The 26,952-nt window shown below is 49.6% G+C and overlaps 18 non-coding genes across 18 annotated transcripts; all 18 read right to left on the minus strand.

Annotated features, from left to right (window-relative positions):
• Nucleotides 1–1,100: 1,100 nt before the first annotated feature.
• On the minus strand, nt 1,101–1,174 carry Trnat-agu (transfer RNA threonine (anticodon AGU)). Its single transcript has one exon. It is a non-coding gene; the product is annotated as a tRNA-Thr (tRNA).
• Nucleotides 1,175–2,573: 1,399 nt separating this feature from the next.
• Nucleotides 2,574–2,647, minus strand: Trnat-agu (transfer RNA threonine (anticodon AGU)). Its single transcript has one exon. It is a non-coding gene; the product is annotated as a tRNA-Thr (tRNA).
• Nucleotides 2,648–4,046: 1,399 nt separating this feature from the next.
• Nucleotides 4,047–4,120, minus strand: Trnat-agu (transfer RNA threonine (anticodon AGU)). Its single transcript has one exon. It is a non-coding gene; the product is annotated as a tRNA-Thr (tRNA).
• Nucleotides 4,121–5,519: 1,399 nt separating this feature from the next.
• On the minus strand, nt 5,520–5,593 carry Trnat-agu (transfer RNA threonine (anticodon AGU)). The gene has a single exon. It is a non-coding gene; the product is annotated as a tRNA-Thr (tRNA).
• Nucleotides 5,594–6,981: 1,388 nt separating this feature from the next.
• Trnat-agu (transfer RNA threonine (anticodon AGU)) lies at nt 6,982–7,055 on the minus strand. The gene has a single exon. It is a non-coding gene; the product is annotated as a tRNA-Thr (tRNA).
• Nucleotides 7,056–8,443: 1,388 nt separating this feature from the next.
• On the minus strand, nt 8,444–8,517 carry Trnat-agu (transfer RNA threonine (anticodon AGU)). Its single transcript has one exon. It is a non-coding gene; the product is annotated as a tRNA-Thr (tRNA).
• A 1,388-nt stretch (nt 8,518–9,905) lies between these two features.
• Nucleotides 9,906–9,979, minus strand: Trnat-agu (transfer RNA threonine (anticodon AGU)). Its single transcript has one exon. It is a non-coding gene; the product is annotated as a tRNA-Thr (tRNA).
• A 1,388-nt stretch (nt 9,980–11,367) lies between these two features.
• Trnat-agu (transfer RNA threonine (anticodon AGU)) lies at nt 11,368–11,441 on the minus strand. The gene has a single exon. It is a non-coding gene; the product is annotated as a tRNA-Thr (tRNA).
• Nucleotides 11,442–12,840: 1,399 nt separating this feature from the next.
• Trnat-agu (transfer RNA threonine (anticodon AGU)) lies at nt 12,841–12,913 on the minus strand. The gene has a single exon. It is a non-coding gene; the product is annotated as a tRNA-Thr (tRNA).
• A 1,389-nt stretch (nt 12,914–14,302) lies between these two features.
• On the minus strand, nt 14,303–14,376 carry Trnat-agu (transfer RNA threonine (anticodon AGU)). The gene has a single exon. It is a non-coding gene; the product is annotated as a tRNA-Thr (tRNA).
• A 1,388-nt stretch (nt 14,377–15,764) lies between these two features.
• On the minus strand, nt 15,765–15,837 carry Trnat-agu (transfer RNA threonine (anticodon AGU)). The gene has a single exon. It is a non-coding gene; the product is annotated as a tRNA-Thr (tRNA).
• A 1,389-nt stretch (nt 15,838–17,226) lies between these two features.
• Nucleotides 17,227–17,300, minus strand: Trnat-agu (transfer RNA threonine (anticodon AGU)). The gene has a single exon. It is a non-coding gene; the product is annotated as a tRNA-Thr (tRNA).
• Nucleotides 17,301–18,688: 1,388 nt separating this feature from the next.
• Trnat-agu (transfer RNA threonine (anticodon AGU)) lies at nt 18,689–18,762 on the minus strand. The gene has a single exon. It is a non-coding gene; the product is annotated as a tRNA-Thr (tRNA).
• A 1,399-nt stretch (nt 18,763–20,161) lies between these two features.
• On the minus strand, nt 20,162–20,235 carry Trnat-agu (transfer RNA threonine (anticodon AGU)). Its single transcript has one exon. It is a non-coding gene; the product is annotated as a tRNA-Thr (tRNA).
• Nucleotides 20,236–21,634: 1,399 nt separating this feature from the next.
• On the minus strand, nt 21,635–21,708 carry Trnat-agu (transfer RNA threonine (anticodon AGU)). Its single transcript has one exon. It is a non-coding gene; the product is annotated as a tRNA-Thr (tRNA).
• Nucleotides 21,709–23,107: 1,399 nt separating this feature from the next.
• Trnat-agu (transfer RNA threonine (anticodon AGU)) lies at nt 23,108–23,181 on the minus strand. Its single transcript has one exon. It is a non-coding gene; the product is annotated as a tRNA-Thr (tRNA).
• Nucleotides 23,182–24,580: 1,399 nt separating this feature from the next.
• On the minus strand, nt 24,581–24,654 carry Trnat-agu (transfer RNA threonine (anticodon AGU)). Its single transcript has one exon. It is a non-coding gene; the product is annotated as a tRNA-Thr (tRNA).
• Nucleotides 24,655–26,053: 1,399 nt separating this feature from the next.
• Trnat-agu (transfer RNA threonine (anticodon AGU)) lies at nt 26,054–26,127 on the minus strand. The gene has a single exon. It is a non-coding gene; the product is annotated as a tRNA-Thr (tRNA).
• Nucleotides 26,128–26,952: the final 825 nt, after the last annotated feature.

Consider the following 26,952-nt stretch of genomic DNA (forward strand, 5'->3'; position numbering starts at 1 on the left):
TAACAGCCGGTCCCCACACTTACATCTTGCTCTCCTTATGACAGTATACATCGTATCAGTCTGTGACGCTGGTTTTGCAACTTCTTGCGTGCGTTTATGTTCGCCACGACGAACACTTACCATGCACTGACCACAAAACATGGAGGAGCCGGGGCTTGAACCCGAGACCGTTCACACGCTAAGCGAACGATCTGCCAACTGAGCTACAGCTACACACACGACCAAGCCTGGCTATTCTCCATTGTGTGCGACTCTGATGTGCACGGACACGATGGTTGGTTGGTTTGTAGCGGCGAAGGTACCAGAATACAAAGGCGCGGACACCTTCATATACACAAGAGTTCCAAGTAGTTTCGATGCTCTGGTATTACGAATGCAAATTCCGTCTGTTTTCAACGTCTTAAATTGAAAGGGCGGTCACAAATTGGTCAATTTCACTCCTTGTCCACAACCATACAGCACCTGAGGTAACAAGCACATCTCGAGCCCCATTGTGCTCTCCATTGTTCATGCTAACTCAGTGCCTCGCTCTTTGCTACTGTGTAAAACTCTTGTCGTCCAACTGCAAAACACTGGGACACAACAAGTTTCCGCGTCCCCATTGCACTGATCGTACTACGAAACGCTCCCCAAACTTGGCAATCACCCATGCAGATGACTTTTCCGACTTTACACGACGCTCACGCTAGTGGCAGCCTTATTTATAGTTCGACGTCGCGCCAAAGCGAATGAGCACATTTCGCCTACGGCTTAGGCCGCTCTTCTAGTGTGGCTGCTCTGTGTCTGCAGGCAGCGAGGGGCTGCAAGCTTCCTGTGTTCGCACCTATATCACCTGTGCTTCCTTGTCAGAGACAGACTATCGCAAAACATACAACTCACTCCATGAATTGATTGCTACGGCATCTGTTATCAGCAGTCACAACCAGCAACACCAGTAGCAGCCGACTGCACGCAAAGAATGGGAACGTGCAGTGGGATTTACGTGAAATCGGCGCAATTGTGGATGCTAATCGTTCGCTTGTATCTGCCTACACACCTCTGCCGGTTGGGAATTATTCCACTTGCATGGCAAGGTGCGCATGTAGGTGTGTTAAAAATTCTGGAGGCGCTGGGTATCGATCCCAGTACCTCTCGCACACTAAGCGAGCGCTCTACCATCTGAGCTACGCCCACCCTCCCCCGATAACTAGTAGTGCTACATACAGTCATATCAACGTCACAGACCCTTGCACTCCCATTATTCCGCAGACAAACACTACTCTCTATGTATCAGTGAGGGTGTCTTTCAGGTTTCGTGCATTCTGTATCGAATCGTAGTTGGCCACAATGAAAGTGGCACGCATAACGTCGAAAATAGAGTTCAGACACCGCTCTGAGTAAGGCGAACGTGTTGTCCACCTCTAGACTTCAATGACGTTAAGCCGTGATACCTAAGACAGATCTGCACTCGATAACACCACGATAACAGCCGGTCCCCACACTTACATCTTGCTCTCCTTATGACAGTATACATCGTATCAGTCTGTGACGCTGGTTTTGCAACTTCTTGCGTGCGTTTATGTTCGCCGCGACCAACACTTACCATGCACTGACCACAAAACATGGAGGAGCCGGGGCTTGACCCCGAGACCGTTCACACGCTAAGCGAACGATCTGCCAACTGAGCTACAGCTACACACACGACCAAGCCTGGCTATTCTCCATTCTTTGCGACTCTGATGTGCACGGACACGATGGTTGGTTGGTTTGTAGCGGCGAAGGTACCAGAATACAAAGGCGCGGACACGTTCATATACACAAGAGTTCCAAGTAGTTTCGATGCTCTGGTATTACGAATGCAAATTCCGTCTGTTTTGAACGTCTTAAATTGAAAGGGCGGTCACAAATTGGTCCATTTCACTCCTTGTCCACAACCATACAGCACCTGAGGTAACAAGCACATCTCGAGCCCCATTGTGCTCTCCATTGTTCATGCTAACTCAGTGCCTCGCTCTTTGCTACTGTGTAAAACTCTTGTCGTCCAGCTGCAAAACACTGGGACACAACAAGTTTCCGCGTCCCCATTGCACTGATCGTACTACGAAACGCTCCCCAAACTTGGCAATCACCCATGCAGATGACTTTTCCGACTTTACACGACGCTCACGCAACGCTCACGCTAGTGACAGCCTTATTTATAGTTCGACGTCGCGCCAAAGCGAATGAGCACATTTCGCCTACGGCTTAGGCCGCTCTTCTAGTGTGGCTGCTCTGTGTCTGCAGGCAGCGAGGGGCTGCAAGCTTCCTGTGTTCGCACCTATATCACCTGTGCTTCCTTGTCAGAGACAGACCATCGCAAAACATACAACTCACTCCATGAATTGATTGCTACGGCATCTGTTATCAGCAGTCACAACCAGCAACACCAGTAGCAGCCGACTGCACGCAAAGAATGGGAACGTGCAGTGGGATTTACGTGAAATCGGCACAATTGTGGATGCTAATCGTTCGCTTGTATCTGCCTACACACCTCTGCCGGTTGGGAATTATTCCACTTGCATGGCAAGGTGCGCATGTAGGTGTGTTAAAAATTCTGGAGGCGCTGGGTATCGATCCCAGTACCTCTCGCACACTAAGCGAGCGCTCTACCATCTGAGCTACGCCCACCCTCCCCCGATATCTAGTAGTGCTACATACAGTCATATCAACGTCACAGACCCTTGCACTCCCATTATTCCGCAGACAAACACTACTCTCTATGTATCAGTGAGGGTGTCTTTCAGGTTTCGTGCATTCTGTATCGAATCGTAGTTGGCCACAATGAAAGTGGCACGCATAACGTCGAAAATAGAGTTCAGACACCGCTCTGAGTAAGGCGAACGTGTTGTCCACCTCTAGACTTCAATGACGTTAAGCCGTGATACCTAAGACAGATCTGCACTCGATAACACCACGATAACAGCCGGTCCCCACACTTACATCTTGCTCTCCTTATGACAGTATACATCGTATCAGTCTGTGACGCTGGTTTTGCAACTTCTTGCGTGCGTTTATGTTCGCCGCGACCAACACTTACCATGCACTGACCACAAAACATGGAGGAACCGGGGCTTGAACCCGAGACCGTTCACACGCTAAGCGAACGATCTGCCAACTGAGCTACAGCTACACACACGACCAAGCCTGGCTATTCTCCATTCTTTGCGACTCTGATGTGCACGGACACGATGGTTGGTTGGTTTGTAGCGGCGAAGGTACCAGAATACAAAGGCGCGGACACGTTCATATACACAAGAGTTCCAAGTAGTTTCGATGCTCTGGTATTACGAATGCAAATTCCGTCTGTTTTGAACGTCTTAAATTGAAAGGGCGGTCACAAATTGGTCCATTTCACTCCTTGTCCACAACCATACAGCACCTGAGGTAACAAGCACATCTCGAGCCCCATTGTGCTCTCCATTGTTCATGCTAACTCAGAGCCTCGCTCTTTGCTACTGTGTAAAACTCTTGTCGTCCAGCTGCAAAACACTGGGACACAACAAGTTTCCGCGTCCCCATTGCACTGATCGTACTACGAAACGCTCCCCAAACTTGGCAATCACCCATGCAGATGACTTTTCCGACTTTACACGACGCTCACGCAACGCTCACGCTAGTGACAGCCTTATTTATAGTTCGACGTCGCGCCAAAGCGAATGAGCACATTTCGCCTACGGCTTAGGCCGCTCTTCTAGTGTGGCTGCTCTGTGTCTGCAGGCAGCGAGGGGCTGCAAGCTTCCTGTGTTCGCACCTATATCACCTGTGCTTCCTTGTCAGAGACAGACCATCGCAAAACATACAACTCACTCCATGAATTGATTGCTACGGCATCTGTTATCAGCAGTCACAACCAGCAACACCAGTAGCAGCCGACTGCACGCAAAGAATGGGAACGTGCAGTGGGATTTACGTGAAATCGGCACAATTGTGGATGCTAATCGTTCGCTTGTATCTGCCTACACACCTCTGCCGGTTGGGAATTATTCCACTTGCATGGCAAGGTGCGCATGTAGGTGTGTTAAAAATTCTGGAGGCGCTGGGTATCGATCCCAGTACCTCTCGCACACTAAGCGAGCGCTCTACCATCTGAGCTACGCCCACCCTCCCCCGATATCTAGTAGTGCTACATACAGTCATATCAACGTCACAGACCCTTGCACTCCCATTATTCCGCAGACAAACACTACTCTCTATGTATCAGTGAGGGTGTCTTTCAGGTTTCGTGCATTCTGTATCGAATCGTAGTTGGCCACAATGAAAGTGGCACGCATAACGTCGAAAATAGAGTTCAGACACCGCTCTGAGTAAGGCGAACGTGTTGTCCACCTCTAGACTTCAATGACGTTAAGCCGTGATACCTAAGACAGATCTGCACTCGATAACACCACGATAACAGCCGGTCCCCACACTTACATCTTGCTCTCCTTATGACAGTATACATCGTATCAGTCTGTGACGCTGGTTTTGCAACTTCTTGCGTGCGTTTATGTTCGCCGCGACCAACACTTACCATGCACTGACCACAAAACATGGAGGAACCGGGGCTTGAACCCGAGACCGTTCACACGCTAAGCGAACGATCTGCCAACTGAGCTACAGCTACACACACGACCAAGCCTGGCTATTCTCCATTCTTTGCGACTCTGATGTGCACGGACACGATGGTTGGTTGGTTTGTAGCGGCGAAGGTACCAGAATACAAAGGCGCGGACACGTTCATATACACAAGAGTTCCAAGTAGTTTCGATGCTCTGGTATTACGAATGCAAATTCCGTCTGTTTTGAACGTCTTAAATTGAAAGGGCGGTCACAAATTGGTCCATTTCACTCCTTGTCCACAACCATACAGCACCTGAGGTAACAAGCACATCTCGAGCCCCATTGTGCTCTCCATTGTTCATGCTAACTCAGAGCCTCGCTCTTTGCTACTGTGTAAAACTCTTGTCGTCCAGCTGCAAAACACTGGGACACAACAAGTTTCCGCGTCCCCATTGCACTGATCGTACTACGAAACGCTCCCCAAACTTGGCAATCACCCATGCAGATGACTTTTCCGACTTTACACGACGCTCACGCAACGCTCACGCTAGTGACAGCCTTATTTATAGTTCGACGTCGCGCCAAAGCGAATGAGCACATTTCGCCTACGGCTTAGGCCGCTCTTCTAGTGTGGCTGCTCTGTGTCTGCAGGCAGCGACGGGCTGCAAGCTTCCTGTGTTCGCACCTATATCACCTGTGCTTCCTTGTCAGAGACAGACTATCGCAAAACATACAACTCACTCCATGAATTGATTGCTACGGCATCTGTTATCAGCAGTCACAACCAGCAACACCAGTAGCAGCCGACTGCACGCAAAGAATGGGAACGTGCAGTGGGATTTACGTGAAATCGGCGCAATTGTGGATGCTAATCGTTCGCTTGTATCTGCCTACACACCTCTGCCGGTTGGGAATTATTCCACTTGCATGGCAAGGTGCGCATGTAGGTGTGTTAAAAATTCTGGAGGCGCTGGGTATCGATCCCAGTACCTCTCGCACACTAAGCGAGCGCTCTACCATCTGAGCTACGCCCACCCTCCCCCGATAACTAGTAGTGCTACATACAGTCATATCAACGTCACAGACCCTTGCACTCCCATTATTCCGCAGACAAACACTACTCTCTATGTATCAGTGAGGGTGTCTTTCAGGTTTCGTGCATTCTGTATCGAATCGTAGTTGGCCACAATGAAAGTGGCACGCATAACGTCGAAAATAGAGTTCAGACACCGCTCTGAGTAAGGCGAACGTGTTGTCCACCTCTAGACTTCAATGACGTTAAGCCGTGATACCTAAGACAGATCTGCACTCGATAACACCACGATAACAGCCGGTCCCCACACTTACATCTTGCTCTCCTTATGACAGTATACATCGTATCAGTCTGTGACGCTGGTTTTGCAACTTCTTGCGTGCGTTTATGTTGGCCGCGACCAACACTTACCATGCACTGACCACAAAACATGGAGGAGCCGGGGCTTGAACCCGAGACCGTTCACACGCTAAGCGAACGATCTGCCAACTAAGCTACAGCTACACACACGACCAAGCCTGGCTATTCTCCATTCTTTGCGACTCTGATGTGCACGGACACGATGGTTGGTTGGTTTGTAGCGGCGAAGGTACCAGAATACAAAGGCGCGGACACGTTCATATACACAAGAGTTCCAAGTAGTTTCGATGCTCTGGTATTACGAATGCAAATTCCGTCTGTTTTCAACGTCTTAAATTGAAAGGGCGGTCACAAATTGGTCCATTTCACTCCTTGTCCACAACCATACAGCACCTGAGGTAACAAGCACATCTCGAGCCCCATTGTGCTCTCCATTGTTCATGCTAACTCAGTGCCTCGCTCTTTGCTACTGTGTAAAACTCTTGTCGTCCAACTGCAAAACACTGGGACACAACAAGTTTCCGCGTCCCCATTGCACTGATCGTACTACGAAACGCTCCCCAAACTTGGCAATCACCCATGCAGATGACTTTTCCGACTTTACACGACGCTCACGCTAGTGACAGCCTTATTTATAGTTCGACGTCGCGCCAAAGCGAATGAGCACATTTCGCCTACGGCTTAGGCCGCTCTTCTAGTGTGGCTGCTCTGTGTCTGCAGGCAGCGAGGGGCTGCAAGCTTCCTGTGTTCGCACCTATATCACCTGTGCTTCCTTGTCAGAGACAGACTATCGCAAAACATACAACTCACTCCATGACTTGATTGCTACGGCATCTGTTATCAGCAGTCACAACCAGCAACACCAGTAGCAGCCGACTGCACGCAAAGAATGGGAACGTGCAGTGGGATTTACGTGAAATCGGCGCAATTGTGGATGCTAATCGTTCGCTTGTATCTGCCTACACACCTCTGCCGGTTGGGAATTATTCCACTTGCATGGCAAGGTGCGCATGTAGGTGTGTTAGAAATTCTGGAGGCGCTGGGTATCGATCCCAGTACCTCTCGCACACTAAGCGAGCGCTCTACCATCTGAGCTACGCCCACCCTCCCCCGATAACTAGTAGTGCTACATACAGACATATCAACGTCACAGACCCTTGCACTCCCATTATTCCGCAGACAAACACTACTCTCTATGTATCAGTGAGTGTGTCTTTCAGGTTTCGTGCATTCTGTATCGAATCGTAGTTGGCCACAATGAAAGTGGCACGCATAACGTCGAAAATAGAGTTCAGACACCGCTCTGAGTAAGGCGAACGTGTTGTCCACCTCTAGACTTCAATGACGTTAAGCCGTGATACCTAAGACAGATCTGCACTCGATAACACCACGATAACAGCCGGTCCCCACACTTACATCTTGCTCTCCTTATGACAGTATACATCGTATCAGTCTGTGACGCTGGTTTTGCAACTTCTTGCGTGCGTTTATGTTCGCCGCGACCAACACTTACCATGCACTGACCACAAAACATGGAGGAACCGGGGCTTGAACCCGAGACCGTTCACACGCTAAGCGAACGATCTGCCAACTGAGCTACAGCTACACACACGACCAAGCCTGGCTATTCTCCATTCTTTGCGACTCTGATGTGCACGGACACGATGGTTGGTTCGTTTGTAGCGGCGAAGGTACCAGAATACAAAGGCGCGGACACGTTCATATACACAAGAGTTCCAAGTAGTTTCGATGCTCTGGTATTACGAATGCAAATTCCGTCTGTTTTGAACGTCTTAAATTGAAAGGGCGGTCACAAATTGGTCCATTTCACTCCTTGTCCACAACCATACAGCACCTGAGGTAACAAGCACATCTCGAGCCCCATTGTGCTCTCCATTGTTCATGCTAACTCAGAGCCTCGCTCTTTGCTACTGTGTAAAACTCTTGTCGTCCAGCTGCAAAACACTGGGACACAACAAGTTTCCGCGTCCCCATTGCACTGATCGTACTACGAAACGCTCCCCAAACTTGGCAATCACCCATGCAGATGACTTTTCCGACTTTACACGACGCTCACGCTAGTGACAGCCTTATTTATAGTTCGACGTCGCGCCAAAGCGAATGAGCACATTTCGCCTACGGCTTAGGCCGCTCTTCTAGTGTGGCTGCTCTGTGTCTGCAGGCAGCGACGGGCTGCAAGCTTCCTGTGTTCGCACCTATATCACCTGTGCTTCCTTGTCAGAGACAGACTATCGCAAAACATACAACTCACTCCATGAATTGATTGCTACGGCATCTGTTATCAGCAGTCACAACCAGCAACACCAGTAGCAGCCGACTGCACGCAAAGAATGGGAACGTGCAGTGGGATTTACGTGAAATCGGCGCAATTGTGGATGCTAATCGTTCGCTTGTATCTGCCTACACACCTCTGCCGGTTGGGAATTATTCCACTTGCATGGCAAGGTGCGCATGTAGGTGTGTTAAAAATTCTGGAGGCGCTGGGTATCGATCCCAGTACCTCTCGCACACTAAGCGAGCGCTCTACCATCTGAGCTACGCCCACCCTCCCCCGATAACTAGTAGTGCTACATACAGTCATATCAACGTCACAGACCCTTGCACTCCCATTATTCCGCAGACAAACACTACTCTCTATGTATCAGTGAGGGTGTCTTTCAGGTTTCGTGCATTCTGTATCGAATCGTAGTTGGCCACAATGAAAGTGGCACGCATAACGTCGAAAATAGAGTTCAGACACCGCTCTGAGTAAGGCGAACGTGTTGTCCACCTCTAGACTTCAATGACGTTAAGCCGTGATACCTAAGACAGATCTGCACTCGATAACACCACGATAACAGCCGGTCCCCACACTTACATCTTGCTCTCCTTATGACAGTATACATCGTATCAGTCTGTGACGCTGGTTTTGCAACTTCTTGCGTGCGTTTATGTTCGCCGCGACCAACACTTACCATGCACTGACCACAAGACATGGAGGAGCCGGGGCTTGAACCCGAGACCGTTCACACGCTAAGCGAACGATCTGCCAACTGAGCTACAGCTACACACACGACCAAACCTGGCTATTCTCCATTCTTTGCGACTCTGATGTGCACGGACACGATGGTTGGTTGGTTTGTAGCGGCGAAGGTACCAGAATACAAAGGCGCGGACACGTTCATATACACAAGAGTTCCAAGTAGTTTCGATGCTCTGGTATTACGAATGCAAATTCCGTCTGTTTTGAACGTCTTAAATTGAAAGGGCGGTCACAAATTGGTCCATTTCACTCCTTGTCCACAACCATACAGCACCTGAGGTAACAAGCACATCTCCAGCCCCATTGTGCTCTCCATTGTTCATGCTAACTCAGTGCCTCGCTCTTTGCTACTGTGTAAAACTCTTGTCGTCCAACTGCAAAACACTGGGACACAACAAGTTTCCGCGTCCCCATTGCACTGATCGTACTACGAAACGCTCCCCAAACTTGGCAATCACCCATGCAGATGACGTTTCCGACTTTACACGACGCTCACGCTAGTGACAGCCTTATTTATAGTTCGACGTCGCGCCAAAGCGAATGAGCACATTTCGCCTACGGCTTAGGCCGCTCTTCTAGTGTGGCTGCTCTGTGTCTGCAGGCAGCGAGGGGCTGCAAGCTTCCTGTGTTCGCACCTATATCACCTGTGCTTCCTTGTCAGAGACAGACTATCGCAAAACATACAACTCACTCCATGAATTGATTGCTACGGCATCTGTTATCAGCAGTCACAACCAGCAACACCAGTAGCAGCCGACTGCACGCAAAGAATGGGAACGTGCAGTGGGATTTACGTGAAATCGGCGCAATTGTGGATGCTAATCGTTCGCTTGTATCTGCCTACACACCTCTGCCGGTTGGGAATTATTCCACTTGCATGGCAAGGTGCGCATGTAGGTGTGTTAAAAATTCTGGAGGCGCTGGGTATCGATCCCAGTACCTCTCGCACACTAAGCGAGCGCTCTACCATCTGAGCTACGCCCACCCTCCCCCGACAACTAGTAGTGCTACATACAGTCGTATCAACGTCACAGACCCTTGCACTCCCATTATTCCGCAGACAAACACTACTCTCTATGTATCAGTGAGGGTGTCTTTCAGGTTTCGTGCATTCTGTATCGAATCGTAGTTGGCCACAATGAATGTGGCACGCATAACGTCGAAAATAGAGTTCAGACACCGCTCTGAGTAAGGCGAACGTGTTGTCCACCTCTAGACTTCAATGACGTTAAGCCGTGATACCTAAGACAGATCTGCACTCGATAACACCACGATAACAGCCGGTCCCCACACTTACATCTTGCTCTCCTTATGACAGTATACATCGTATCAGTCTGTGACGCTGGTTTTGCAACTTCTTGCGTGCGTTTATGTTCGCCGCGACCAACACTTACCATGCACTGACCACAAAACATGGAGGAGCCGGGGCTTGAAACCGAGACCGTTCACACGCTAAGCGAACGATCTGCCAACTGAGCTACAGCTACACACACGACCAAGCCTGGCTATTCTCCATTCTTTGCGACTCTGATGTGCACGGACACGATGGTTGGTTGGTTTGTAGCGGCGAAGGTACCAGAATACAAAGGCGCGGACACGTTCATATACACAAGAGTTCCAAGTAGTTTCGATGCTCTGGTATTACGAATGCAAATTCCGTCTGTTTTCAACGTCTTAAATTGAAAGGGCGGTCACAAATTGGTCCATTTCACTACTTGCCCACAACCATACAGCACCTGAGGTAACAATCACATCTCGAGCCCCATTGTGCTCTCCATTGTTCATGCTAACTCAGTGCCTCGCTCTTTGCTACTGTGTAAAACTCTTGTCGTCCAACTGCAAAACACTGGGACACAACAAGTTTCCGCGTCCCCATTGCACTGATCGTACTACGAAACGCTCCCCAAACTTGGCAATCACCCATGCAGATGACTTTTCCGACTTTACGCAACGCTCACGCTAGTGACAGCCTTATTTATAGTTCGACGTCGCGCCAAAGCGAATGAGCACATTTCGGCTACGGCTTAGGCCGCTCTTCTAGTGTGGCTGCTCTGTGTCTGCAGGCAGCGAGGGGCTGCAAGCTTCCTGTGTTCGCACCTATATCACCTGTGCTTCCTTGTCAGAGACAGACTATCGCAAAACATACAACTCACTCCATGAATTGATTGCTACGGCATCTGTTATCAGCAGTCACAACCAGCAACACCAGTAGCAGCCGACTGCACGCAAAGAATGGGAACGTGCAGTGGGATTTACGTGAAATCGGCGCAATTGTGGATGCTAATCGTTCGCTTGTATCTGCCTACACACCTCTGCCGGTTGGGAATTATTCCACTTGCATGGCAAGGTGCGCATGTAGGTGTGTTAGAAATTCTGGAGGCGCTGGGTATCGATCCCAGTACCTCTCGCACACTAAGCGAGCGCTCTACCATCTGAGCTACGCCCACCCTCCCCCGATAACTAGTAGTGCTACATACAGTCATATCAACGTCACAGACCCTTGCACTCCCATTATTCCGCAGACAAACACTACTCTCTGTGTATCAGTGAGGGTGTCTTTCAGGTTTCGTGCATTCTGTATCGAATCGTAGTTGGCCACAATGAAAGTGGCACGCATAACGTCGAAAATAGAGTTCAGACACCGCTCTGAGTAAGGCGAACGTGTTGTCCACCTCTAGACTTCAATGACGTTAAGCCGTGATACCTAAGACAGATCTGCACTCGATAACACCACGATAACAGCCGGTCCCCACACTTACATCTTGCTCTCCTTATGACAGTATACATCGTATCAGTCTGTGACGCTGGTTTTGCAACTTCTTGCGTGCGTTTATGTTGGCCGCGACCAACACTTACCATGCACTGACCACAAAACATGGAGGAGCCGGGGCTTGAACCCGAGACCGTTCACACGCTAAGCGAACGATCTGCCAACTGAGCTACAGCTACACACACGACCAAGCCTGGCTATTCTCCATTCTTTGCGACTCTGATGTGCACGGACACGATGGTTGGTTGGTTTGTAGCGGCGAAGGTACCAGAATACAAAGGCGCGGACACGTTCATATACACAAGAGTTCCAAGTAGTTTCGATGCTCTGGTATTACGAATGCAAATTCCGTCTGTTTTGAACGTCTTAAATTGAAAGGGCGGTCACAAATTGGTCCATTTCACTCCTTGTCCACAACCATACAGCACCTGAGGTAACAAGCACATCTCGAGCCCCATTGTGCTCTCCATTGTTCATGCTAACTCAGTGCCTCGCTCTTTGCTACTGTGTAAAACTCTTGTCGTCCAACTGCAAAACACTGGGACACAACAAGTTTCCGCGTCCCCATTGCACTGATCGTACTACGAAACGCTCCCCAAACTTGGCAATCACCCATGCAGATGACTTTTCCGACTTTACACGACGCTCACGCAACGCTCACGCTAGTGACAGCCTTATTTATAGTTCGACGTCGCGCCAAAGCGAATGAGCACATTTCGCCTACGGCTTAGGCCGCTCTTCTAGTGTGGCTGCTCTGTGTCTGCAGGCAGCGAGGGGCTGCAAGCTTCCTGTGTTCGCACCTATATCACCTGTGCTTCCTTGTCAGAGACAGACTATCGCAAAACATACAACTCACTCCATGAATTGATTGCTACGGCATCTGTTATCAGCAGTCACAACCAGCAACACCAGTAGCAGCCGACTGCACGCAAAGAATGGGAACGTGCAGTGGGATTTACGTGAAATCGGCGCAATTGTGGATGCTAATCGTTCGCTTGTATCTGCCTACACACCTCTGCCGGTTGGGAATTATTCCACTTGCATGGCAAGGTGCGCATGTAGGTGTGTTAAAAATTCTGTAGGCGCTGGGTATCGATCCCAGTACCTCTCGCACACTAAGCGAGCGCTCTACCATCTGAGCTACGCCCACCCTCCCCCGATAACTAGTAGTGCTACATACAGACATATCAACGTCACAGACCCTTGCACTCCCATTATTCCGCAGACAAACACTACTCTCTATGTATCAGTGAGGGTGTCTTTCAGGTTTCGTGCATTCTGTATCGAATCGTAGTTGGCCACAATGAAAGTGGCACGCATAACGTCGAAAATAGAGTTCAGACACCGCTCTGAGTAAGGCGAACGTGTTGTCCACCTCTAGACTTCAATGACGTTAAGCCGTGATACCTAAGACAGATCTGCACTCGATAACACCACGATAACAGCCGGTCCCCACACTTACATCTTGCTCTCCTTATGACAGTATACATCGTATCAGTCTGTGACGCTGGTTTTGCAACTTCTTGCGTGCGTTTATGTTCGCCGCGACCAACACTTACCATGCACTGACCACAAGACATGGAGGAGCCGGGGCTTGAACCCGAGACCGTTCACACGCTAAGCGAACGATCTGCCAACTGAGCTACAGCTACACACACGACCAAACCTGGCTATTCTCCATTCTTTGCGACTCTGATGTGCACGGACACGATGGTTGGTTGGTTTGTAGCGGCGAAGGTACCAGAATACAAAGGCGCGGACACGTTCATATACACAAGAGTTCCAAGTAGTTTCGATGCTCTGGTATTACGAATGCAAATTCCGTCTGTTTTGAACGTCTTAAATTGAAAGGGCGGTCACAAATTGGTCCATTTCACTCCTTGTCCACAACCATACAGCACCTGAGGTAACAAGCACATCTCCAGCCCCATTGTGCTCTCCATTGTTCATGCTAACTCAGTGCCTCGCTCTTTGCTACTGTGTAAAACTCTTGTCGTCCAACTGCAAAACACTGGGACACAACAAGTTTCCGCGTCCCCATTGCACTGATCGTACTACGAAACGCTCCCCAAACTTGGCAATCACCCATGCAGATGACGTTTCCGACTTTACACGACGCTCACGCTAGTGACAGCCTTATTTATAGTTCGACGTCGCGCCAAAGCGAATGAGCACATTTCGCCTACGGCTTAGGCCGCTCTTCTAGTGTGGCTGCTCTGTGTCTGCAGGCAGCGAGGGGCTGCAAGCTTCCTGTGTTCGCACCTATATCACCTGTGCTTCCTTGTCAGAGACAGACTATCGCAAAACATACAACTCACTCCATGAATTGATTGCTACGGCATCTGTTATCAGCAGTCACAACCAGCAACACCAGTAGCAGCCGACTGCACGCAAAGAATGGGAACGTGCAGTGGGATTTACGTGAAATCGGCGCAATTGTGGATGCTAATCGTTCGCTTGTATCTGCCTACACACCTCTGCCGGTTGGGAATTATTCCACTTGCATGGCAAGGTGCGCATGTAGGTGTGTTAAAAATTCTGGAGGCGCTGGGTATCGATCCCAGTACCTCTCGCACACTAAGCGAGCGCTCTACCATCTGAGCTACGCCCACCCTCCCCCGACAACTAGTAGTGCTACATACAGTCGTATCAACGTCACAGACCCTTGCACTCCCATTATTCCGCAGACAAACACTACTCTCTATGTATCAGTGAGGGTGTCTTTCAGGTTTCGTGCATTCTGTATCGAATCGTAGTTGGCCACAATGAATGTGGCACGCATAACGTCGAAAATAGAGTTCAGACACCGCTCTGAGTAAGGCGAACGTGTTGTCCACCTCTAGACTTCAATGACGTTAAGCCGTGATACCTAAGACAGATCTGCACTCGATAACACCACGATAACAGCCGGTCCCCACACTTACATCTTGCTCTCCTTATGACAGTATACATCGTATCAGTCTGTGACGCTGGTTTTGCAACTTCTTGCGTGCGTTTATGTTCGCCGCGACCAACACTTACCATGCACTGACCACAAAACATGGAGGAGCCGGGGCTTGAAACCGAGACCGTTCACACGCTAAGCGAACGATCTGCCAACTGAGCTACAGCTACACACACGACCAAGCCTGGCTATTCTCCATTCTTTGCGACTCTGATGTGCACGGACACGATGGTTGGTTGGTTTGTAGCGGCGAAGGTACCAGAATACAAAGGCGCGGACACGTTCATATACACAAGAGTTCCAAGTAGTTTCGATGCTCTGGTATTACGAATGCAAATTCCGTCTGTTTTCAACGTCTTAAATTGAAAGGGCGGTCACAAATTGGTCCATTTCACTACTTGCCCACAACCATACAGCACCTGAGGTAACAAGCACATCTCGAGCCCCATTGTGCTCTCCATTGTTCATGCTAACTCAGTGCCTCGCTCTTTGCTACTGTGTAAAACTCTTGTCGTCCAACTGCAAAACACTGGGACACAACAAGTTTCCGCGTCCCCATTGCACTGATCGTACTACGAAACGCTCCCCAAACTTGGCAATCACCCATGCAGATGACTTTTCCGACTTTACGCAACGCTCACGCTAGTGACAGCCTTATTTATAGTTCGACGTCGCGCCAAAGCGAATGAGCACATTTCGGCTACGGCTTAGGCCGCTCTTCTAGTGTGGCTGCTCTGTGTCTGCAGGCAGCGAGGGGCTGCAAGCTTCCTGTGTTCGCACCTATATCACCTGTGCTTCCTTGTCAGAGACAGACTATCGCAAAACATACAACTCACTCCATGAATTGATTGCTACGGCATCTGTTATCAGCAGTCACAACCAGCAACACCAGTAGCAGCCGACTGCACGCAAAGAATGGGAACGTGCAGTGGGATTTACGTGAAATCGGCGCAATTGTGGATGCTAATCGTTCGCTTGTATCTGCCTACACACCTCTGCCGGTTGGGAATTATTCCACTTGCATGGCAAGGTGCGCATGTAGGTGTGTTAAAAATTCTGTAGGCGCTGGGTATCGATCCCAGTACCTCTCGCACACTAAGCGAGCGCTCTACCATCTGAGCTACGCCCACCCTCCCCCGATAACTAGTAGTGCTACATACAGACATATCAACGTCACAGACCCTTGCACTCCCATTATTCCGCAGACAAACACTACTCTCTATGTATCAGTGAGGGTGTCTTTCAGGTTTCGTGCATTCTGTATCGAATCGTAGTTGGCCACAATGAAAGTGGCACGCATAACGTCGAAAATAGAGTTCAGACACCGCTCTGAGTAAGGCGAACGTGTTGTCCACCTCTAGACTTCAATGACGTTAAGCCGTGATACCTAAGACAGATCTGCACTCGATAACACCACGATAACAGCCGGTCCCCACACTTACATCTTGCTCTCCTTATGACAGTATACATCGTATCAGTCTGTGACGCTGGTTTTGCAACTTCTTGCGTGCGTTTATGTTCGCCGCGACCAACACTTACCATGCACTGACCACAAGACATGGAGGAGCCGGGGCTTGAACCCGAGACCGTTCACACGCTAAGCGAACGATCTGCCAACTGAGCTACAGCTACACACACGACCAAACCTGGCTATTCTCCATTCTTTGCGACTCTGATGTGCACGGACACGATGGTTGGTTGGTTTGTAGCGGCGAAGGTACCAGAATACAAAGGCGCGGACACGTTCATATACACAAGAGTTCCAAGTAGTTTCGATGCTCTGGTATTACGAATGCAAATTCCGTCTGTTTTGAACGTCTTAAATTGAAAGGGCGGTCACAAATTGGTCCATTTCACTCCTTGTCCACAACCATACAGCACCTGAGGTAACAAGCACATCTCCAGCCCCATTGTGCTCTCCATTGTTCATGCTAACTCAGTGCCTCGCTCTTTGCTACTGTGTAAAACTCTTGTCGTCCAACTGCAAAACACTGGGACACAACAAGTTTCCGCGTCCCCATTGCACTGATCGTACTACGAAACGCTCCCCAAACTTGGCAATCACCCATGCAGATGACGTTTCCGACTTTACACGACGCTCACGCTAGTGACAGCCTTATTTATAGTTCGACGTCGCGCCAAAGCGAATGAGCACATTTCGCCTACGGCTTAGGCCGCTCTTCTAGTGTGGCTGCTCTGTGTCTGCAGGCAGCGAGGGGCTGCAAGCTTCCTGTGTTCGCACCTATATCACCTGTGCTTCCTTGTCAGAGACAGACTATCGCAAAACATACAACTCACTCCATGAATTGATTGCTACGGCATCTGTTATCAGCAGTCACAACCAGCAACACCAGTAGCAGCCGACTGCACGCAAAGAATGGGAACGTGCAGTGGGATTTACGTGAAATCGGCGCAATTGTGGATGCTAATCGTTCGCTTGTATCTGCCTACACACCTCTGCCGGTTGGGAATTATTCCACTTGCATGGCAAGGTGCGCATGTAGGTGTGTTAAAAATTCTGGAGGCGCTGGGTATCGATCCCAGTACCTCTCGCACACTAAGCGAGCGCTCTACCATCTGAGCTACGCCCACCCTCCCCCGACAACTAGTAGTGCTACATACAGTCGTATCAACGTCACAGACCCTTGCACTCCCATTATTCCGCAGACAAACACTACTCTCTATGTATCAGTGAGGGTGTCTTTCAGGTTTCGTGCATTCTGTATCGAATCGTAGTTGGCCACAATGAATGTGGCACGCATAACGTCGAAAATAGAGTTCAGACACCGCTCTGAGTAAGGCGAACGTGTTGTCCACCTCTAGACTTCAATGACGTTAAGCCGTGATACCTAAGACAGATCTGCACTCGATAACACCACGATAACAGCCGGTCCCCACACTTACATCTTGCTCTCCTTATGACAGTATACATCGTATCAGTCTGTGACGCTGGTTTTGCAACTTCTTGCGTGCGTTTATGTTCGCCGCGACCAACACTTACCATGCACTGACCACAAAACATGGAGGAGCCGGGGCTTGAAACCGAGACCGTTCACACGCTAAGCGAACGATCTGCCAACTGAGCTACAGCTACACACACGACCAAGCCTGGCTATTCTCCATTCTTTGCGACTCTGATGTGCACGGACACGATGGTTGGTTGGTTTGTAGCGGCGAAGGTACCAGAATACAAAGGCGCGGACACGTTCATATACACAAGAGTTCCAAGTAGTTTCGATGCTCTGGTATTACGAATGCAAATTCCGTCTGTTTTCAACGTCTTAAATTGAAAGGGCGGTCACAAATTGGTCCATTTCACTACTTGCCCACAACCATACAGCACCTGAGGTAACAAGCACATCTCGAGCCCCATTGTGCTCTCCATTGTTCATGCTAACTCAGTGCCTCGCTCTTTGCTACTGTGTAAAACTCTTGTCGTCCAACTGCAAAACACTGGGACACAACAAGTTTCCGCGTCCCCATTGCACTGATCGTACTACGAAACGCTCCCCAAACTTGGCAATCACCCATGCAGATGACTTTTCCGACTTTACGCAACGCTCACGCTAGTGACAGCCTTATTTATAGTTCGACGTCGCGCCAAAGCGAATGAGCACATTTCGGCTACGGCTTAGGCCGCTCTTCTAGTGTGGCTGCTCTGTGTCTGCAGGCAGCGAGGGGCTGCAAGCTTCCTGTGTTCGCACCTATATCACCTGTGCTTCCTTGTCAGAGACAGACTATCGCAAAACATACAACTCACTCCATGAATTGATTGCTACGGCATCTCTTATCAGCAGTCACAACCAGCAACACCAGTAGCAGCCGACTGCACGCAAAGAATGGGAACGTGCAGTGGGATTTACGTGAAATCGGCGCAATTGTGGATGCTAATCGTTCGCTTGTATCTGCCTACACACCTCTGCCGGTTGGGAATTATTCCACTTGCATGGCAAGGTGCGCATGTAGGTGTGTTAGAAATTCTGGAGGCGCTGGGTATCGATCCCAGTACCTCTCGCACACTAAGCGAGCGCTCTACCATCTGAGCTACGCCCACCCTCCCCCGATAACTAGTAGTGCTACATACAGTCATATCAACGTCACAGACCCTTGCACTCCCATTATTCCGCAGACAAACACTACTCTCTGTGTATCAGTGAGGGTGTCTTTCAGGTTTCGTGCATTCTGTATCGAATCGTAGTTGGCCACAATGAAAGTGGCACGCATAACGTCGAAAATAGAGTTCAGACACCGCTCTGAGTAAGGCGAACGTGTTGTCCACCTCTAGACTTCAATGACGTTAAGCCGTGATACCTAAGACAGATCTGCACTCGATAACACCACGATAACAGCCGGTCCCCACACTTACATCTTGCTCTCCTTATGACAGTATACATCGTATCAGTCTGTGACGCTGGTTTTGCAACTTCTTGCGTGCGTTTATGTTCGCCGCGACCAACACTTACCATGCACTGACCACAAAACATGGAGGAGCCGGGGCTTGAACCCGAAACCGTTCAGACGCTAAGCGAACGATCTGCCAACTGAGCTACAGCTACACACACGACCAAGCCTGGCTATTCTCCATTCTTTGCGACTCTGATGTGCACGGACACGATGGTTGGTTGGTTTGTAGCGGCGAAGGTACCAGAATACAAAGGCGCGGACACGTTCATATACACAAGAGTTCCAAGTAGTTTCGATGCTCTGGTATTACGAATGCAAATTCCGTCTGTTTTCAACGTCTTAAATTGAAAGGGCGGTCACAAATTGGTCAATTTCACTCCTTGTCCACAACCATACAGCACCTGAGGTAACAAGCACATCTCGAGCCCCATTGTGCTCTCCATTGTTCATGCTAACTCAGTGCCTCGCTCTTTGCTACTGTGTAAAACTCTTGTCGTCCAACTGCAAAACACTGGGACACAACAAGTTTCCGCGTCCCCATTGCACTGATCGTACTACGAAACGCTCCCCAAACTTGGCAATCACCCATGCAGACGACTTTTCCGACTTTACACGACGCTCACGCAACGCTCACGCTAGTGACAGCCTTATTTATAGTTCGACGTCGCGCCAAAGCGAATGAGCACATTTCGCCTACGGCTTAGGCCGCTCTTCTAGTGTGGCTGCTCTGTGTCTGCAGGCAGCGAGGGGCTGCAAGCTTCCTGTGTTCGCACCTATATCACCTGTGCTTCCTTGTCAGAGACAGACTATCGCAAAACATACAACTCACTCCATGAATTGATTGCTACGGCATCTCTTATCAGCAGTCACAACCAGCAACACCAGTAGCAGCCGACTGCACGCAAAGAATGGGAACGTGCAGTGGGATTTACGTGAAATCGGCGCAATTGTGGATGCTAATCGTTCGCTTGTATCTGCCTACACACCTCTGCCGGTTGGGAATTATTCCACTTGCATGGCAAGGTGCGCATGTAGGTGTGTTAGAAATTCTGGAGGCGCTGGGTATCGATCCCAGTACCTCTCGCACACTAAGCGAGCGCTCTACCATCTGAGCTACGCCCACCCTCCCCCGATAACTAGTAGTGCTACATACAGTCATATCAACGTCACAGACCCTTGCACTCCCATTATTCCGCAGACAAACACTACTCTCTGTGTATCAGTGAGGGTGTCTTTCAGGTTTCGTGCATTCTGTATCGAATCGTAGTTGGCCACAATGAAAGTGGCACGCATAACGTCGAAAATAGAGTTCAGACACCGCTCTGAGTAAGGCGAACGTGTTGTCCACCTCTAGACTTCAATGACGTTAAGCCGTGATACCTAAGACAGATCTGCACTCGATAACACCACGATAACAGCCGGTCCCCACACTTACATCTTGCTCTCCTTATGACAGTATACATCGTATCAGTCTGTGACGCTGGTTTTGCAACTTCTTGCGTGCGTTTATGTTCGCCGCGACCAACACTTACCATGCACTGACCACAAAACATGGAGGAGCCGGGGCTTGAACCCGAAACCGTTCAGACGCTAAGCGAACGATCTGCCAACTGAGCTACAGCTACACACACGACCAAGCCTGGCTATTCTCCATTCTTTGCGACTCTGATGTGCACGGACACGATGGTTGGTTGGTTTGTAGCGGCGAAGGTACCAGAATACAAAGGCGCGGACACGTTCATATACACAAGAGTTCCAAGTAGTTTCGATGCTCTGGTATTACGAATGCAAATTCCGTCTGTTTTCAACGTCTTAAATTGAAAGGGCGGTCACAAATTGGTCAATTTCACTCCTTGTCCACAACCATACAGCACCTGAGGTAACAAGCACATCTCGAGCCCCATTGTGCTCTCCATTGTTCATGCTAACTCAGTGCCTCGCTCTTTGCTACTGTGTAAAACTCTTGTCGTCCAACTGCAAAACACTGGGACACAACAAGTTTCCGCGTCCCCATTGCACTGATCGTACTACGAAACGCTCCCCAAACTTGGCAATCACCCATGCAGACGACTTTTCCGACTTTACACGACGCTCACGCAACGCTCACGCTAGTGACAGCCTTATTTATAGTTCGACGTCGCGCCAAAGCGAATGAGCACATTTCGCCTACGGCTTAGGCCGCTCTTCTAGTGTGGCTGCTCTGTGTCTGCAGGCAGCGAGGGGCTGCAAGCTTCCTGTGTTCGCACCTATATCACCTGTGCTTCCTTGTCAGAGACAGACTATCGCAAAACATACAACTCACTCCATGAATTGATTGCTACGGCATCTCTTATCAGCAGTCACAACCAGCAACACCAGTAGCAGCCGACTGCACGCAAAGAATGGGAACGTGCAGTGGGATTTACGTGAAATCGGCGCAATTGTGGATGCTAATCGTTCGCTTGTATCTGCCTACACACCTCTGCCGGTTGGGAATTATTCCACTTGCATGGCAAGGTGCGCATGTAGGTGTGTTAGAAATTCTGGAGGCGCTGGGTATCGATCCCAGTACCTCTCGCACACTAAGCGAGCGCTCTACCATCTGAGCTACGCCCACCCTCCCCCGATAACTAGTAGTGCTACATACAGTCATATCAACGTCACAGACCCTTGCACTCCCATTATTCCGCAGACAAACACTACTCTCTGTGTATCAGTGAGGGTGTCTTTCAGGTTTCGTGCATTCTGTATCGAATCGTAGTTGGCCACAATGAAAGTGGCACGCATAACGTCGAAAATAGAGTTCAGACACCGCTCTGAGTAAGGCGAACGTGTTGTCCACCTCTAGACTTCAATGACGTTAAGCCGTGATACCTAAGACAGATCTGCACTCGATAACACCACGATAACAGCCGGTCCCCACACTTACATCTTGCTCTCCTTATGACAGTATACATCGTATCAGTCTGTGACGCTGGTTTTGCAACTTCTTGCGTGCGTTTATGTTCGCCGCGACCAACACTTACCATGCACTGACCACAAAACATGGAGGAGCCGGGGCTTGAACCCGAAACCGTTCAGACGCTAAGCGAACGATCTGCCAACTGAGCTACAGCTACACACACGACCAAGCCTGGCTATTCTCCATTCTTTGCGACTCTGATGTGCACGGACACGATGGTTGGTTGGTTTGTAGCGGCGAAGGTACCAGAATACAAAGGCGCGGACACGTTCATATACACAAGAGTTCCAAGTAGTTTCGATGCTCTGGTATTACGAATGCAAATTCCGTCTGTTTTCAACGTCTTAAATTGAAAGGGCGGTCACAAATTGGTCAATTTCACTCCTTGTCCACAACCATACAGCACCTGAGGTAACAAGCACATCTCGAGCCCCATTGTGCTCTCCATTGTTCATGCTAACTCAGTGCCTCGCTCTTTGCTACTGTGTAAAACTCTTGTCGTCCAACTGCAAAACACTGGGACACAACAAGTTTCCGCGTCCCCATTGCACTGATCGTACTACGAAACGCTCCCCAAACTTGGCAATCACCCATGCAGACGACTTTTCCGACTTTACACGACGCTCACGCAACGCTCACGCTAGTGACAGCCTTATTTATAGTTCGACGTCGCGCCAAAGCGAATGAGCACATTTCGCCTACGGCTTAGGCCGCTCTTCTAGTGTGGCTGCTCTGTGTCTGCAGGCAGCGAGGGGCTGCAAGCTTCCTGTGTTCGCACCTATATCACCTGTGCTTCCTTGTCAGAGACAGACTATCGCAAAACATACAACTCACTCCATGAATTGATTGCTACGGCATCTGTTATCAGCAGTCACAACCAGCAACACCAGTAGCAGCCGACTGCACGCAAAGAATGGGAACGTGCAGTGGGATTTACGTGAAATCGGCGCAATTGTGGATGCTAATCGTTCGCTTGTATCTGCCTACACACCTCTGCCGGTTGGGAATTATTCCACTTGCATGGCAAGGTGCGCATGTAGGTGTGTTAGAAATTCTGGAGGCGCTGGGTATCGATCCCAGTACCTCTCGCACACTAAGCGAGCGCTCTACCATCTGAGCTACGCCCACCCTCCCCCGATAACTAGTAGTGCTACATACAGACATATCAACGTCACAGACCCTTGCACTCCCATTATTCCGCAGACAAACACTACTCTCTGTGTATCAGTGAGGGTGTCTTTCAGGTTTCGTGCATTCTGTATCGAATCGTAGTTGGCCACAATGAAAGTGGCACGCATAACGTCGAAAATAGAGTTCAGACACCGCTCTGAGTAAGGCGAACGTGTTGTCCACCTCTAGACTTCAATGACGTTAAGCCGTGATACCTAAGACAGATCTGCACTCGATAACACCACGATAACAGCCGGTCCCCACACTTACATCTTGCTCTCCTTATGACAGTATACATCGTATCAGTCTGTGACGCTGGTTTTGCAACTTCTTGCGTGCGTTTATGTTCGCCGCGACCAACACTTACCATGCACTGACCACAAAACATGGAGGAGCCGGGGCTTGAACCCGAGACCGTTCACACGCTAAGCGAACGATCTGCCAACTGAGCTACAGCTACACACACGACCAAGCCTGGCTATTCTCCATTCTTTGCGACTCTGATGTGCACGGACACGATGGTTGGTTGGTTTGTAGCGGCGAAGGTACCAGAATACAAAGGCGCGGACACGTTCATATACACAAGAGTTCCAAGTAGTTTCGATGCTCTGGTATTACGAATGCAAATTCCGTCTGTTTTCAACGTCTTAAATTGAAAGGGCGGTCACAAATTGGTCCATTTCACTCCTTGTCCACAACCATACAGCACCTGAGGTAACAAGCACATCTCGAGCCCCATGGTGCTCTCCATTGTTCATGCTAACTCAGTGCCTCGCTCTTTGCTACTGTGTAAAACTCTTGTCGTCCAACTGCAAAACACTGGGACACAACAAGTTTCCGCGTCCCCATTGCACTGATCGTACTACGAAACGCTCCCCAAACTTGGCAATCACCCATGCAGATGACTTTTCCGACTTTACACGACGCTCACGCAACGCTCACGCTAGTGACAGCCTTATTTATAGTTCGACGTCGCGCCAAAGCGAATGAGCACATTTCGCCTACGGCTTAGGCCGCTCTTCTAGTGTGGCTGCTCTGTGTCTGCAGGCAGCGAGGGGCTGCAAGCTTCCTGTGTTCGCACCTATATCACCTGTGCTTCCTTGTCAGAGACAGACTATCGCAAAACATACAACTCACTCCATGAATTGATTGCTACGGCATCTGTTATCAGCAGTCACAACCAGCAACACCAGTAGCAGCCGACTGCACGCAAAGAATGGGAACGTGCAGTGGGATTTACGTGAAATCGGCGCAATTGTGGATGCTAATCGTTCGCTTGTATCTGCCTACACACCTCTGCCGGTTGGGAATTATTCCACTTGCATGGCAAGGTGCGCATGTAGGTGTGTTAGAAATTCTGGAGGCGCTGGGTATCGATCCCAGTACCTCTCGCACACTAAGCGAGCGCTCTACCATCTGAGCTACGCCCACCCTCCCCCGATAACTAGTAGTGCTACATACAGACATATCAACGTCACAGACCCTTGCACTCCCATTATTCCGCAGACAAACACTACTCTCTATGTATCAGTGAGGGTGTCTTTCAGGTTTCGTGCATTCTGTATCGAATCGTAGTTGGCCACAATGAAAGTGGCACGCATAACGTCGAAAATAGAGTTCAGACACCGCTCTGAGTAAGGCGAACGTGTTGTCCACCTCTAGACTTCAATGACGTTAAGCCGTGATACCTAAGACAGATCTGCACTCGATAACACCACGATAACAGCCGGTCCCCACACTTACATCTTGCTCTCCTTATGACAGTATACATCGTATCAGTCTGTGACGCTGGTTTTGCAACTTCTTGCGTGCGTTTATGTTGGCCGCGACCAACACTTACCATGCACTGACCACAAGACATGGAGGAGCCGGGGCTTGAACCCGAGACCGTTCACACGCTAAGCGAACGATCTGCCAACTGAGCTACAGCTACACACACGACCAAGCCTGGCTATTCTCCATTCTTTGCGACTCTGATGTGCACGGACACGATGGTTGGTTGGTTTGTAGCGGCGAAGGTACCAGAATACAAAGGCGCGGACACGTTCATATACACAAGAGTTCCAAGTAGTTTCGATGCTCTGGTATTACGAATGCAAATTCCGTCTGTTTTGAACGTCTTAAATTGAAAGGGCGGTCACAAATTGGTCCATTTCACTCCTTGTCCACAACCATACAGCACCTGAGGTAACAAGCACATCTCGAGCCCCATGGTGCTCTCCATTGTTCATGCTAACTCAGTGCCTCGCTCTTTGCTACTGTGTAAAACTCTTGTCGTCCAACTGCAAAACACTGGGACACAACAAGTTTCCGCGTCCCCATTGCACTGATCGTACTACGAAACGCTCCCCAAACTTGGCAATCACCCATGCAGATGACTTTTCCGACTTTACACGACGCTCACGCAACGCTCACGCTAGTGACAGCCTTATTTATAGTTCGACGTCGCGCCAAAGCGAATGAGCACATTTCGCCTACGGCTTAGGCCGCTCTTCTAGTGTGGCTGCTCTGTGTCTGCAGGCAGCGAGGGGCTGCAAGCTTCCTGTGTTCGCACCTATATCACCTGTGCTTCCTTGTCAGAGACAGACTATCGCAAAACATACAACTCACTCCATGAATTGATTGCTACGGCATCTGTTATCAGCAGTCACAACCAGCAACACCAGTAGCAGCCGACTGCACGCAAAGAATGGGAACGTGCAGTGGGATTTACGTGAAATCGGCGCAATTGTGGATGCTAATCGTTCGCTTGTATCTGCCTACACACCTCTGCCGGTTGGGAATTATTCCACTTGCATGGCATGGTGCGCATGTAGGTGTGTTAGATATTCTGGAGGCGCTGGGTATCGATCCCAGTACCTCTCGCACACTAAGCGAGCGCTCTACCATCTGAGCTACGCCCACCCTCCCCCGATAACTAGTAGTGCTACATACAGACATATCAACGTCACAGACCCTTGCACTCCCATTATTCCGCAGACAAACACTACTCTCTATGTATCAGTGAGGGTGTCTTTCAGGTTTCGTGCATTCTGTATCGAATCGTAGTTGGCCACAATGAAAGTGGCACGCATAACGTCGAAAATAGAGTTCAGACACCGCTCTGAGTAAGGCGAACGTGTTGTCCACCTCTAGACTTCAATGACGTTAAGCCGTGATACCTAAGACAGATCTGCACTCGATAACACCACGATAACAGCCGGTCCCCACACTTACATCTTGCTCTCCTTATGACAGTATACATCGTATCAGTCTGTGACGCTGGTTTTGCAACTTCTTGCGTGCGTTTATGTTCGCCGCGACCAACACTTACCATGCACTGACCACAAAACATGGAGGAGCCGGGGCTTGAACCCGAGACCGTTCACACGCTAAGCGAACGATCTGCCAACTGAGCTACAGCTACACACACGACCAAGCCTGGCTATTCTCCATTCTTTGCGACTCTGATGTGCACGGACACGATGGTTGGTTGGTTTGTAGCGGCGAAGGTACCAGAATACAAAGGCGCGGACACGTTCATATACACAAGAGTTCCAAGTAGTTTCGATGCTCTGGTATTACGAATGCAAATTCCGTCTGTTTTGAACGTCTTAAATTGAAAGGGCGGTCACAAATTGGTCCATTTCACTCCTTGTCAACAACCATACAGCACCTGAGGTAACAAGCACATCTCGAGCCCCATTGTGCTCTCCATTGTTCATGCTAACTCAGTGCCTCGCTCTTTGCT

The sequence above is a fragment of the Schistocerca gregaria genome, unplaced genomic scaffold, assembly GCF_023897955.1.
Source record: "Schistocerca gregaria isolate iqSchGreg1 unplaced genomic scaffold, iqSchGreg1.2 ptg000180l, whole genome shotgun sequence".
In the NCBI taxonomy this organism is placed as follows: Eukaryota; Metazoa; Arthropoda; class Insecta; order Orthoptera; family Acrididae; genus Schistocerca; species Schistocerca gregaria.